This window comes from Myotis yumanensis, unplaced genomic scaffold (genome assembly GCF_028538775.1).
Source record: "Myotis yumanensis isolate MYYU_CA2020_CCGP unplaced genomic scaffold, mMyoYum1.0.hap1 SCAF_8, whole genome shotgun sequence".
Lineage (NCBI taxonomy): Eukaryota > Metazoa > Chordata > Mammalia > Chiroptera > Vespertilionidae > Myotis > Myotis yumanensis.
The window spans coordinates 33,081,366-33,095,147 of NW_027223759.1; the positions used below are offsets into that span (position 1 = coordinate 33,081,366).

At 51.9% G+C, this 13,782-nt stretch overlaps 1 protein-coding gene across 7 annotated transcripts in view; it reads left to right on the top strand.

Annotated features, from left to right (window-relative positions):
• AGAP1 (ArfGAP with GTPase domain, ankyrin repeat and PH domain 1) overlaps positions 1-13,782 on the top strand; it is a 418,223-nt gene that overhangs the window by 107,649 nt on the left and 296,792 nt on the right. Inside the window, exon 1 of one of the 7 annotated variants that reach the window (XM_070422463.1) lies at positions 8,697-8,764. The exons of the other annotated variants lie outside the window; for them this stretch is intronic. The gene's annotated coding sequence lies outside the window, so the exon portion shown is untranslated. Of the gene's footprint in view, positions 1-8,696; positions 8,765-13,782 lie in introns of those variants that run through there. 7 annotated transcript variants of the gene reach the window in all.

Genomic DNA, 13,782 nt, shown 5'->3' on the forward strand with positions numbered 1-13,782 from the left:
CAGGAGGTCACAGTCACAATTTGATTCTCTGTCAGGGCACATGCCTTGTGGGCTCGATCCCCAGTTTGGTGCAGGAGGCAGTCAATCAATGATTATCTTATATCATTGATGTTTCTATCTCTGTCTCCCTCTCCTTTCCTCTCTGAAATAAAACATATTTTTTAAAAATCTGGACTTCTCATTGGCATACTTAAGTGGATTATGAAGTCTCAGTATGGGTGTAGATGCTTCCTGTTGGCTCACGGTACCAGGTGTGTGCAGGAAAGAACACGGGGCTGGAATTTCTCCCATCCCCACTGTGGCCTTGCCAGGTGGCTCCCACGCAGTCAGCTTCTTTATCTGAAAACTAGAGGCCTGGTGCACGAAATCCGTGCAGGGTAGGGTCTCTATGCCTGGCCTCCCCGCCTCTCTGCCTTCCCCTTCCCTTGCTCCCTCAGCCCCCTGCTGCTGTCACTGGTTGCCCACCCCGGCCCCTGGTGGTCAACGCACGTCATAGCAAGCGATCAAACTCCTGCTCTCCTGGTCGAACTCCCGAGCGGACAGTTAGTGTATTACGCTTTTATATATATAGGTGGGTTTTGTTAAACCCCAGCTTGCAGTAATTTACATGGCTTTTCACATTTGCAGAGGGTGGAATCATGCCCCTGACCTAGTGCAGGAGTGACATGGGAGGGGATGGTGTGATAGGCAGCTCCAGCCCTGGGCCCATTGGCCTGTCCATACCGGAGCCCAGGTCCCTGCCGGGGCTCCTGGAGGGTGACGCAGTGAGCTTAGCCTAGGTCACAGGAGTTCTCGGTGGTTTGTCTCCTCCACAGGGGGCTCATGCTCAAAACCTTCATGCACCTTGCATAGGACGTTTTCTAATGGAAGGTAACATGCTGCTTTAGATTTTAAAGATTTAATGGTGGCAAAACTTAATTTTTTTTCCTTCCAGCATTCCCGTTCGTGAGACTCTTTTACACTAAATGTCATTGGTGATGTGTCTGTCATGGAGTGAGGACCCACAGCATTCTCATCTATCATGATAGCGGTTCTTCCTGTTTTGGGAGGGATTCCTGGAAATAATTGCTTCTCTTTTCACTGGGAGACCTTTGGGAGCTTTTTATGAAGATATTCAGAGTCAGGGATTCAAGGAATGTTTGCATTAAAAAAATGAAAAAGTGGGAAGTTAATGTAAGGACGGGGGAACCACGAGCCCCTTCCTACATGTGTCTTGCCTGTCCCTTTGAAGTAGTGCTTCTCTACTGGTAGCATTCCGCTGCCCCGCCCCCCCCCCCCCCCCCCCCCCCCCGGCCCGGAGCTATTTGGCAATGACCACACATTTTTGGCACAGAACAACCCCTGACAAGGAGTGATCCAGCTTAGCATGTCCATGGTGTGAGGTAGAGATGTCTTGCTCTGGATGAAGGCCAAATCCCACCTCCCTTTCTGAAGACATTTTTGAGTATTTTGGTGAGAAATAATAATTTTCTGTCTGCCTCTTACCTACCTCTTTTTTACATAACACTTTTTTCCTAGATGTTTATTTGTGACACAGCCCCACTTCCACCCCCATCCCAGCACCCTGTCATTGTGCAGAGTTCTCTGGGGTCAGGGCAGTTCACACCACTGTCTACCTGCTGGACAATGGAAGACTGTCGAAGCAGGTGGGCCTCTTGCTGAAATATTGCCAGTCCATTGACTGTTGGGGCAGTATTTCCCACCGGCCTGGCGGGTGAAGTGTGAGCACCACGCCGCTGCCCCACTCAGGGTGCACGACTGTCAGCACCTCGTAGTGCTGTCTGTCCTCTAGGAATCCCTGGGAAGACAGCCCAGAGATGACCGTTGTGGGCGGGACACTGAGCTGGACGCCAGGTACCGCTGCGGGTGGATCTCTGATTCCTTCGCTGCCCACCCCACCCGCAGTCACCCAGCGCCCCTGGCCTCTCTACAAAACTGCCTGATCCTCAGATCCAGGGATGCCTTTGGACAGGAAGTGGACCAACGAAACCTTTTCTTTCTTCTAATCTAGGTCAAACCAGATTGGGTTTTGACAAATAGTGCTGACCGTCTGTTCGTCTCACTTGCGCCTAGAGCGCACCATGAATGGAAAAGGTGTGGAGGGTGGGTGCTGCCTGTGATGTCTGTGTCTCTGTACACGACACGCAGCTCCGTGGCCTGGGGGGTGGAGACTGCACTGCTGTCCTGGAGGAAAAGCAGGCGGGATGCGGGTGCTCAGAGGACCTCCCGGCGTTCCTTCCTGTTGGGTCAGCATGTCCTGGCCCCAGACCCACACTTGTCCTCCTGTGACTCAGAGACTAGGGTCAGGTCCTTTCCTTGTTTACTCTTCCACTTGTGGCTTCCAGTTTATGAAATGAGGAAAATGGGCCCCCAGTGAGTTCAGCCCAGGCTGGGTGATTGCAGGAGCGTTGTCGGTCTGCAGAGCTGAGCTCAGAAAACTTTCCTCCTGAAATGATCCCACTGAGTCTCATGCCAAGAGGTAACACATGAAACTGCTCGTGAAACATAAATGTCTTTCTTTTTGCTTTTTTAAAAAATCCTCTCCCGAGGATATTTTTCCATTAATTTTTAGATAGAGTAGAAGGGAGGAAGGGAGGGAGAGAGAGAGAAACATCGATGTGAGAGAGACACGTTGATTGGTTGCCTCCTGCACACGCCCTGGCCAAGGCCAGGGATCGGATCTGTGACCCTTGGGTGAACGGGCTGACGCTCTAACCCAGTGGTTCTCAACCTTCTGGCCCTTTAAATCCAGTTCCTCATGTTGTGACCCAACCATAAAATTATTTTCGTTGCTACTTCATAACTGTGATGTTGCTACTGTTATGAATCATAATGTAAATATCTGATATGCAGGATGGTCTTAGGCGACCCCTGTGAAAGGGTCGTTGGACTGCCAAAGGGGTCGCGACCCACAGGTTGAGAACCGCCGCACTCTAACCACTAACACTGGCAAGGGCTCTCTTTGCTTCTTACAGTATCTGTCAGTCATCCTGATGCCTAAAAATAACCTTTCCAGGGGTGGGGGGATGGGGGGTGGGAGGGGCTGACCTGGAGGAGGGACTCTTTGCTGGTTCCTGGATGGACCTGCAGGGGCCAGGGAAAGCCACTGCTTGGCAGCTTTCTGTTGCCCACAGGCTGGGTTCTGCTAATACTGCAAGCAAGATTAGTAACTGAGCTCTGTTATTGGAAGTCAGGTTGAGTTGCATTTGACTCTGCTGACTACCCGTGGTTTCCTTTAAATAAGGCTTATCAGCTGTAGTAACACTTGTGAAATAGCATTCTTGTGCAGGGTGTTGAATTTATAGGCAGTTAGAAATGGCACAGAACAGGGAAGTCATGGAAGGGTGGCCAAAGGTTCTCATAAACTTGGAACTGGGAGAGCGAAGCCAGCTGCCAGGGTGGTGAACGGGAGGAGACAGGGCTGATCCCTGTCCTGGACCCCTCTGCAGTCCTTCCTCCCCTCCATCATGGGGTCCCAGCAGCACTGAGGTCTGCCCGCCTGCTCTTTGGTGTGGATGAGGCAGGGAGACCAACTGCAGGCTTTTTTTTTGCCAACATGGTGATATATACCATCGCATGGAAAAATTAGATGGTCTGACTCTAGAGCAGTGGTTCTCAACCTTCCTAATGCCGCGACCCTTTAATACAGTTCCTCATGTTGTGGTGACCCCCGACCATAAAATTATTTTCATTGCTACTTCATAACTGTAATTTTGCTACTGTTATGAATCGTAATGTAAATATCTGATATGCAGGATGTATTTTCATTGTTACAAATTGAACATGATTAAAGCATAGTGATGAATCACAAAAACAATATGTAATTATATATGTGTTTTCCGATGGTCTTAGGCGACCCCTGTGAAAGGGTCGTTCAACCCCCAAAGGGGTCTCGACCCACAGGTTGAGAACCGCTGGTCTAGAGGGTCCCATTTAAAAGGCAGCAGGGAGATAAAGCATAATGCCGTCTGAACATATATAGTGGGATTATTTTTATTTAAAGGCAGGTCTGGCTGTGTAAAGGGGATTTGGAGTGACAGGTTCTGTCTGAGCCTCTGATTCTGTGCATCGGAAGAGCCCATGTATCCAGGGCAGTAGGGAGAGGCGGTTTCTCCAGTATTTTCAGCCTAGACACTGGGGTCTAATGTGGAATTATGACGATTGGGGGAGAAAAATCAGTGCTTCTTTGCAAGGTGGGAGACACTACAAAATAGTGGCCAGACACACTGGGCTGTGGCTGGAAGAGGTTCCCTCCTTCAGTGTCTTCTAAGATTCAGTGTCATCTAAGGTGGATGGAATGGAATCTTCTACTCCGCAGGCTGCATCCTCCTACGGCTAAGTGCAAAGCCTGGGCTGGAGTTTGGACAACCATGCACTAATTGGAAGACACTAGCAGCTGTTCATTATTTGGGCTCTGAAGGAATACTGTTTTATTTTTTTACCTTGGGCTCTGAATGCCTCAGATAACAACATATGTATTATATATATCTTGCTATGGGCCAACTAATTTCATATTAAAATGATCTCAATAGTTGTTACTGTGGTCTCATAGTGGGAATGGGGCCCAGGGCATGTGGGAACTCTTAATTCTGGTCCCACCATTGCCCTCACAGAGCGCCCCGCCTCTTGGCATTGCTGAGCATCAGTTTTTCTGCTTACAACCTGGGTTGGCCTTTAAGTCTCTGCAGCTGCAGTTGTAACATGGCTTTTGCCAATCTTGTGGTGCTCTTCTATTAGAAAGAGAGCCGGCTACTGTGTCCTCACCTAATCAGTGTCCTCCTCTCTGTTTTTTCATGTTAAATCACTTGGCCTTGAAAACTGCATCATTTTTCATGAGTTTGTGAATTCTTTAGGGCAGAGGCCCCGCCTTCTTACTGCTTAGTGTTGCAATAATGAATAAAGGAACAAACAGAAAAATGAGTAAATAAATGAAAAGTTACTGAGGTGTTCAAATCTCATTTGTTCCATTAATGTCAAGTTCAATAATAGTCACACATTTGCTCCTCTCTTCATTGCCAAGAAAGCAGAATGCTGACACTTACTGAGACAACGGAAATGACATTGTAGCATGGGAATGGGTACAGGCAGTGTGATCCCTAGACCCTGGGTTCAGCTCTCAGCAAATAGCTGTGTAGCCTGTGGGAAAGTGCCCACCCTCTCTGAGCCTCCGCATCCCCCTAACTTGATGGGCTCTAGAAACCTCATTCTGCCTGGCTCCTACTCCTGAAGTTGGTGGTTCTTGGGTCTAAACAATGAGGGCTTTTTATTGAAACTTAAAAGGTAAGACCCATCTGTCCCGGGGTCCCCACTTTGCCTTGAGGACATGTTAGAGGCATTGCTCCTGAACCTTTGGGTGCCGGAGGCTGGTGGACAGAGCTTAAGACCCTGTGGGTAGGAATCATGTTGGTGAGGTACAGCCACTGAGGGTGGTCAGATATGCTTTAGAGTGTTGGTGTGTGTGTGTTTTTTTTAACAGACTTTATTTTTAAGAGCATTTTTGGGTTTGCGGCAATACTGCCCCAAAGGTACACAGATTTCCCATGTACCCCGGGCCTCCACACATACATGGACTCCCCCATTATCAACATCCTCCTCCAGATGCTGCATTTGTTACAATGGATGAGCCTACATGGACTCATCACAATCACCCAGAGCCCATAGGGTACATTAGGGTTCACTCTTTTTTAAAAAAATATATTTTTATTTCAGAGAGGAAGGTGGAGGGAAAGAGAGATAGAAACATCAATCATGAGAATCATTGATTGTCTGCCGCCTGCATGCCCCCTACTGGGGATTGAGCCTGCAACCCAGGCACGCGCCCCTGACCAGAATCGAACCCAAGACCCTTCAGTCCGCAGGCCGACACTCTATCCACCGAGCCACACCAGCCAGGGCTGGGGCTCACTCTTGGTGGTGCACATTCTGTGGGTTTGGACAAATGCATAATGGCACGTACCCATCATTAAGGAGTCATACAGAGTATTCTCTCTGCCCTTTTAAGTAAATAAATTGAATCAATTAGCAGTCTTTCTGATTTATCTCATTCAATCTGAATATTTCATTTCACTCTGAGGTGAAATTCAGGTTTCCTAGGTCATACCCTCCTTCATAAGAGACCTCACGACTCATCTCTCTGTTCTTTCAGTGCCATGAGCATGACTGGTGCCCCATACTCACTGACTGATGAGAGAAGGGGCAAGCAGCCCCTGCAGACGGTCCTGGAACCTGGAGGACCGACTGCCTGGCCAGGAACACCGTCCCTAGAAGCAGCCCCTGCACCACCTTTGGCATGTCCCGGCCCAGAGAAGGCCGTGGAGCCTCCGGTCTGATTGGTGGAAATTGTATTTGTGTCATTTTCCTTCTGAAACTTGAACTAGCAACCTGAAATCTCTCTGTTCAAGACATCGTGAAGAACCAAGACTCTGGTCAACTCTGTGTGAACCCCGTGCTGCACTGCATCGGGTAGTGTCAGGAACAATGATTATAGAGCCAATAGGTGGCAAGTGGGGGGTTTGATGGGAGAGAAACAAAGTGTTCATATTAATGGTAAATGGGTGCTTAATTTAATGGTGAACAGAGTGCCCAGCACACAGTTCCTTAGCGAAGTTAGTCCTCACAAGAGTGCTCAGGTTCAGGTACATTTCCTTCATTGCCATTAGACAGGTGTCAAAATGGAGGTGGCCAGGAAGTGGACAAGCCTGGCCAGGACAGGCAAGGCTTCTTCCTGCTCTTAACCACTGTCTTCTCCTGCCTGTTGTCCAGGTAGCAAGTGCCTACCTGTCCAGAGCCTTTCCGCACACTCTGGGAAAATTCTAGGAGTGAAGCACAGCCATCTCAGAGCTGCCATCCTCACCCCTCTTTGTTCTCTCCTTCCTGGGAGTGCACGTGTTCCTGTGCAAAGTTGGAGGTACCTAAAATACCTTTTTAAACAAATAAATGCAGTCAGCTAGCAGTCTTTCTGATTTGAGTCACGATCTTGTCAAACACCGTGGTTAGGGGAGATGCTTCATAAACCAGCAGATGAGAGAGGATCCATTTTTGCAGCCAAGTTCAGAGTTTTGGTGTCAGGTTAGTGTTCAGGCAGGGCATCAGGTGGACCCCTGGAGGCTCCGGTCCGCGCGGCCGCGATCCACCCCGGTGCTTCGGCCTGCCCGCCGAGCCGCGCTCCCGCCGCCACCACCGCGCTCCCGGGACCTGGCGGCCGGCTGAGCGCGCGGCCCACGGTCGCTGCACGTCGGCGCCCGCCCGCCCGCCCCGCCCGGGAGCGCGTTTCCATTTTAAACCGCCGCCCTCCCGCCCCTAGGCCGCGGCGGCGCAGCTGCCTGCGCGTCTCGGGCCCTGGGAGCGGCGCAGGCTCCGGAGTCGCCGAACTGTGCAAAAAAGGCCCGAAGATGCGAGCCGGCCGCACGCCTTAGACAATGAAGCCGCGGGCGCCGCCGCCCGCCCCGGGCCCTGCGCGCCGCGGCCGCACCTGCCGGCCAGACCATCCCCGCTTCTGACTGCCCGCCCTCCCGCCGCTCCGCCCACCCGCCCCGCGGGCCCATGGCTGGGCGCCTGGGACCCGGACCCCCGCACTCGTGCCGCGCGGCGCACGGGCCGGCGGGCGCCAGGGGCGCCATCCCTGCAGCTTAAGCGCGGCCCTCGCGGCGAGCAGGGGGCGTGGGCCCTCTGCCGGCGCGCCCGCTCGCTCCGCCTCGCCCGGCGACTGCCCGATCGCGCGTCCCGGCCCGCGGCGCTGGATGCAGAGGAGCTTCGGCGGGCGGCGCGGCGGCTGCGGCCCCGGGCGACATGTACCTGCTGGACGTCAGCGGCGAGCCCGCGTCTCCGCCCGCGGACACGATGCCGCGCGGGACGCCCCCCAGGAAGACCGTTTACCGCATCTCCGTGACCATGGTCAGGAAGGAGCAGCTGGCCGCCCCGGGCCCGGGTGGTCCCGACCCGCGTCCCACTCGGAAGCTCCGGCCCGGGCGCTCCCCGGACGCGCCCGGGCGGCTGGTGGAGGAGGAGGAGGCAGAGGATGCTGCTGCGGGCATTGAGGAGCCAGAGGGCTGCCGGCCGCGCGCCTGGGACGTCCGCACCTACCGCACCCGCAGCACCGGGCAGCTGGAGCTGGGGCGGCTTCGGCCGTGCACACGCGGCACGGAGCCCACGGACCTGGCCGGCAGTCCCCCGGCCGTGGAGCAGGAGCCCAGCTCGCCTACGCCCGGCAGCCCCGACGTGGAGGGGGTCCGGGCCGCGCCCCTGCGGCGGAGCCTCAGCTTCAGGCACTGGAGCGGGCCCGAGGCCCCGCGGGAACGGGCCCCGGGCCGCGGGAGGCGCCACAGCAGCTCTGCGAGCCTGGCCTGGGCGCCGGGCGGCGAGACCGTGGCCGACCCCGGGGTCGTCCCGGAGCCCCCGGCCGCCGCGCAGCCCGCCTCGGAGAAACGCAATACTCTGGACGTGGGCGAGGTGCTCAGCAAAAACGATGCGCTCTCGGACTTGGAGCGCTGGGAGCGCAGCAAGAGCAAGAACCGCACGCTGGACAACAGCGACCTGCAGCGGCTGGAGCGCGCGCGGGCCGCGGCCGCCGGCCCCAGCGCGGCCTCGGAGCACAGGCTGCTGCGCTTCTTCAGCGGCATCTTTGCGCGCAGGGACGGCGCATGCAGCGGCGGGCCCTCCCCGCGGAGCGGCTCCTTGCGACCCCGTGGCTACTTCAGCCTGCGACGCGCCCCGGCCGACGCGCACTCATCCAGCGCCGAGAGCATCGAGGGGTCCCCGCGCAGAGGTGGGCAGCGCGGCCGGGGTGGGAGGGCAGTGGTGGGAACCTTCGGGCCCCGCGGCGGGCCTGCTCAGCAGAGTGCGCTGGGACTGGAGGGCAGCTAAGGGACCTGCCCTTTCAGGTCACCCGCCGCACGTGGTTGTACAGGACGCGAACCCGGGTACTGCAGTGTCCCCCACTAATAATTCTGCGGCGTCTGGACATTCTTGACTGGCCTTGCTTCCAGCTGCGTGTGGTGGCGCCTTTCAGGGCTTGTGATCTAAGCCCCTGTGAGCCTGTCTCAGGAGAGATCACCTGCCAAGTGGCGCCTTTCTCCCGCGGTGCTGGCACAGGCCTCTCCATCCGCAGGCCCAGGGAGCTGGCAGCTTGCTGCCACCTGGGATACCTGTGGGCTGCTCCAGGAGGCCAGGCCTTGGGCCGAGGCTGCCGCACAGGTGGCACGCCTGGCGGGGAGAAGCAGCTTTCCTCTGTTGACATCTTACTCCACCACCAAGCCTGGTGTCCTTGTCAGGGCTACCTGGAGGTGGTACTGTGGGTCCTGTGCTGTGGCCTCGGCTGTTGGCTGGCTCTCACCTGTTGTGCTTGGTCAGGGATGTAGGCCCCTCTCCCTGGCCTCCCCACCAGTAGGTGTGTTAGGACGAAAGCACCTGTGCCGCAGGATTCTCCTTCCTGGGTGTGATCTCTGGTATGCAGGCAGGGAAATCACAGCCTGGAAGCCTGTCCTCTGCTCTCTGAGGCCCTCTGACTAGGACCTGCAGGGAAGGTTCCCAGGAGGTGTGATAATGTTCTGGCACAAGAATTGGGTAGCCTCTGATGGTGTTGGGGGGTCAAAACCCTCCAGAACCTGCGAAACACAGACCCCTTCTCTCCACATGCCTGGGCATCACTCTGCAGGAAGAGGCGGGGTGGGCCAGGGAGCCTCTCCCCAGGGTCGGGGTGGGAGATGGTCAGGGTGGGGGATGGTGGGGTGGGGGATGGTCGGGTGGGGGATGGTCGGGGTGGGGGATGGTGGGGTGGGGGATGGTCCGGGTGGGGGATGGTGGGGTGGGGGATGGTCGGGGTGGGGATGGTCAGGGTGGGGGATGGTCGGGTGGGGGAAGTCTCAAGATCCGCTCCCCATGCACTTCCCCACTGAAAGGTCAGTAGGCCATCAGTACAGCGCTGCTGCTGCTGCTACAGGTTAGGCTGGTAAAACGCTGCAGTGTGGCAGCCTTCCCGCTGCCAACTCACCTTCCTCCTGCAGGTCACCAGTTACCTGACATGCCTGGGGGTGTAGTAAAACCAGACAATGCAAAGAAATTGCTGCTCTCGACATTAGTATTTTTAAAAATATATATTTTATTGATTTTTTTTTACAGAGAGGAAGGGAGAGGGATAGAGAGTTAGAAACATCTACGAGGGAGAAACACCGATCAGCTGCCTCCTGCACACCTCCTACTGGGGATGTGCCCGCAACCAAGGTACATGCCCTTGACCGGAATCGAACCTGGGACCTTTCAGTCCGCAGGCCGACGCTCTATCCACTGAGCCAAACCGGTTAGGGCGACATTAGTATTTTTAAGTGAAGACAAATAATGTCACCTTCTGATATGCTTCCGATGATCCTCCAAATGTGAGAATATTTGAAACCAAGAAGTTGAATGTGCAATTGTGTTAAAATCTGATATTGTTCTTAGTGAGGACACAGTATAATGGACCTGTTGCCAGCCTGGCATTAGTTTAACTTGCTGGATTTTTTTTAAGCAGTATTACTTTATTATTTTCCCAACAATTTGAAGCATGGCGCATGAATCGTTTACCCATATGTGGTCGTGTAATCCACACCATTCATGTCCATATGTACCAGGAATCTTGCCTTGAAGAGTTATTTGTCTGTAGGTGAAGCTTGGTCAATGATGGCCTTATCAAATGATCAGGGTCAGTGGTGTGGCCCATATGTTTCACCCCAAAGTCTTTCTTCAATTACAATTGACATTCAGTATTATTTTATACTGGAGGCCTGATGCATGAAATTAGTGCAAGGGATTCAGCCCTTACAGCCCTGGCTGCCACCACCCTCTGCAGGGCAGTCAGTCTCCTGCCACCTCCCCCACCCCCCACGCACTGGTCGTTCGCTGTCAGGTCTGATTAGCATATTAGCTGTTTATTATATAGGAGGATTAGTTTCAGGTGTGCAACATAGTGGTCAGCCATCCATATAATTTACAGAGCGATCCCCTCAATATGTGCTGTACTTTATATCCCTGGAACTATTTTGCACATCTTGTGTTTTAACCTGCCTTGGAAAACTTGTTAGGAGGCACCATATTGGACTCCCAACCATTATCCCATCCCTTCCCACATGCTCTGAAAATATTTAAAGACCCTATGAGTTACTTTGGTTTGTATAAAGTTGCTACTTCCCTTCACGTTCAGTGGAAGTTGAGGCACGCAGCTCAGTCCCCCCTCTAATAGTAGGCTTGCATCTTTGCTCTCATGGGCTTTGTAGAAAAATAGTAATTACCACCTGGGTTCCAGACAAGTATGCATCATAGAGGGAGAGGGCGAGGGAGAAGCACAAAGGATATAGAATAAGGGTGGCCCTTGTGGTATCTATTGATTCCAGGTAAAAGCACTGGCATTTGGGTGTTCCCTTTTGTTCAAATGGGTAGATAGGTTTGAAATACTAAAGGTGTGAAGTTTGTTGGAATTTTTCCCTCTAGGGCAGTAGAAGATAACAATAGTAATAATTGGAAAGGTGCTTGGTTTGTTTGGCCAATCCTTCTCTGGGTGGAGTTACTTTGGTCTGAGTCTAGGGTTGTGGGTTGTGTAGAAAAACCAAATGTTAATGAACTAGGTCATAGCACACAGAACTGCAGGACCTTATTTTATTCTGAAGTTCTAGGCAATGACAGAAAGGCCACCTTTTTCACCTGCCTTTGGCTAATATGCCTGAAATGTCATGGTTCTTAAGATATTTATAAGACCAGTGTCCTTACAAGTAAAAGGTACACCCCCCACAGCTTTTAGGTCTCATTTTATTGTATACGTTCCCACATTTTATATGTTGGCTTCCTATGACACAGTTTTTCATAATTTAGGTGCTAATTAAGTGAGGTTATGACTTCAGGGTAAAAATCTCTAAGGCAGCAGTCAGACACAGTGACACAGGCCCGTTTCTCTGGGAATGTCAGGAGGCTGAAGGTGCCCAAGGACTTGCCCACAGCTGGGGCCAGGCGAGTTTGCAGGACTCGGAAGATGTGGATTTTAGCGAGGGACCGTGGTGCAGGCTCCAGAACTCGGCCCGTGTGGTCGGGCAGCACTCAGCGACCAGACACTGATGATTTGTAGCAAAGTCTGAGATACTCACATTCAGTACGATAAATGTTTTGCCACCAAGAGTCTGCTAGACTTTTTTTTTTTTTGGCCTTTTTGGATTTCAGAATAACAGATCAGTTATTGTGGACCCATGATGCGATATATACCTTGTTTCACTAGTTTCTTTAAATCTTGGCCACAGTATTAAAATTTGAAGTTTTTTCAAGTCTAAAGGAAATTAGAGAAGATTGTCATCAGGCAGGCGTTCCTTTTGTTATACTCTTTCAGCTAGGGAAGCAAGGTGGTTGGAGTCTTGTTTTAAGTCACACACAGGCTTCCACATCACATACCTGTGATTTTCCTGTGTTTGTAATTGGGCATCGGGGTGGAAGGTTTGAAGCTCCTACCTTCTCAGAATGATTCTCTTGTCCTTTGTAATCCCTGTTGGTTCTTCCCCCCGCCCCATGTATGACAGTCACTGCCCAGAGACCCAAGGCAGCTGGTCGTCTGAGGTTCATAACTGTTCCCGAGCAGGAGGTTTCAGAGAGCCCCTGTGTCAGATCAAGGGCAATTTCCTGTCACCTGATACACATGTATTAGGGCAGTCTGTTGACACAAGTATCATTTAATACAAAGAAGGATGAAATGATAAGTGATTAATTACATTGTAGGGTGTCGCTTTCTGTATCCCAGGCAGCCTGCTAACACTCTTGGAACCCGCCGAAGGCAATGCCAGTCCAGAGCTGCACGTGTGTTTAGGGTGTTCTATTGCTGTCTGGGAGGATTGATTACAGCAATAAAATGATTCGTTGATAGCCCTGACTGAGTTTATTAGCATTTTAGATTACTAATTTACAACTGATATTTGACAGCATATTTTTTTATGAGAGGCTTTGTTCTTTAATTTCTGATTCCCTTGATTTGTATCCGTTTCTGTAACATGATTGACTATTTTATATAGTTTAAAAGAATAAAAAACTTCAGTGGAGAAAGAGAGGAAGCAGCAATTAAATGAAACACAAATTACTGAAATAACTGGATACATCTTAACTTTTAAACTTGACTTGTTATAGAAAAGGAGTTACAGGTTTTAAAGAAACAATGTAACTCAGCTTCTCATTTGAAACATTTTGAATTAATTACATACTCAGTATTTAAGAATTTACTTGCTAGTTTAGGAGTTCACTTGCTTTTTATAAATGACTATAGATAGCAGTTTAGAGCACCCAGTTTTGTTGTTGTTGCTGTAAAGTTGAATTGCTCCCCTGGTGACAGAGAGTCTACTTGGGATACAGGCAGAGCTGCTGAAGGTCAGCCACACCCCTCTGAGCAGACACTGGAGGCTGGAGGCTGGGGCTGAGCCCTGCTGTGCTTATTTTCTCCAATCAGAGCCCGTGTTACCGCATAGTCACCTGTTAGCATCTTTCTTCACGTCACCCTGGACTTAGCTTATCCTGCCACCAAAGGAATGCTCAAAATTGCATCTGCTAGAGGGGTTCTCCAGGTTTAGCCTGGGCCCAGTGCAGTTGTCTGGCTAGCTATACAATTAACAGATACCTTTTGTTTGGTAGTATATGACCCAACTATAAAGTACCAGCACTACTTTTATTTTTTGTTTGTTTGTTTTTGAGTCGTCTTGTTTTCCTGTTGCAGGAACAAACACTGGGTTTCTGTGGTGTGTTCTGCAGCGGGAGCAGGGCCCAGATCCTGTCTCCAGCGGTCAATAG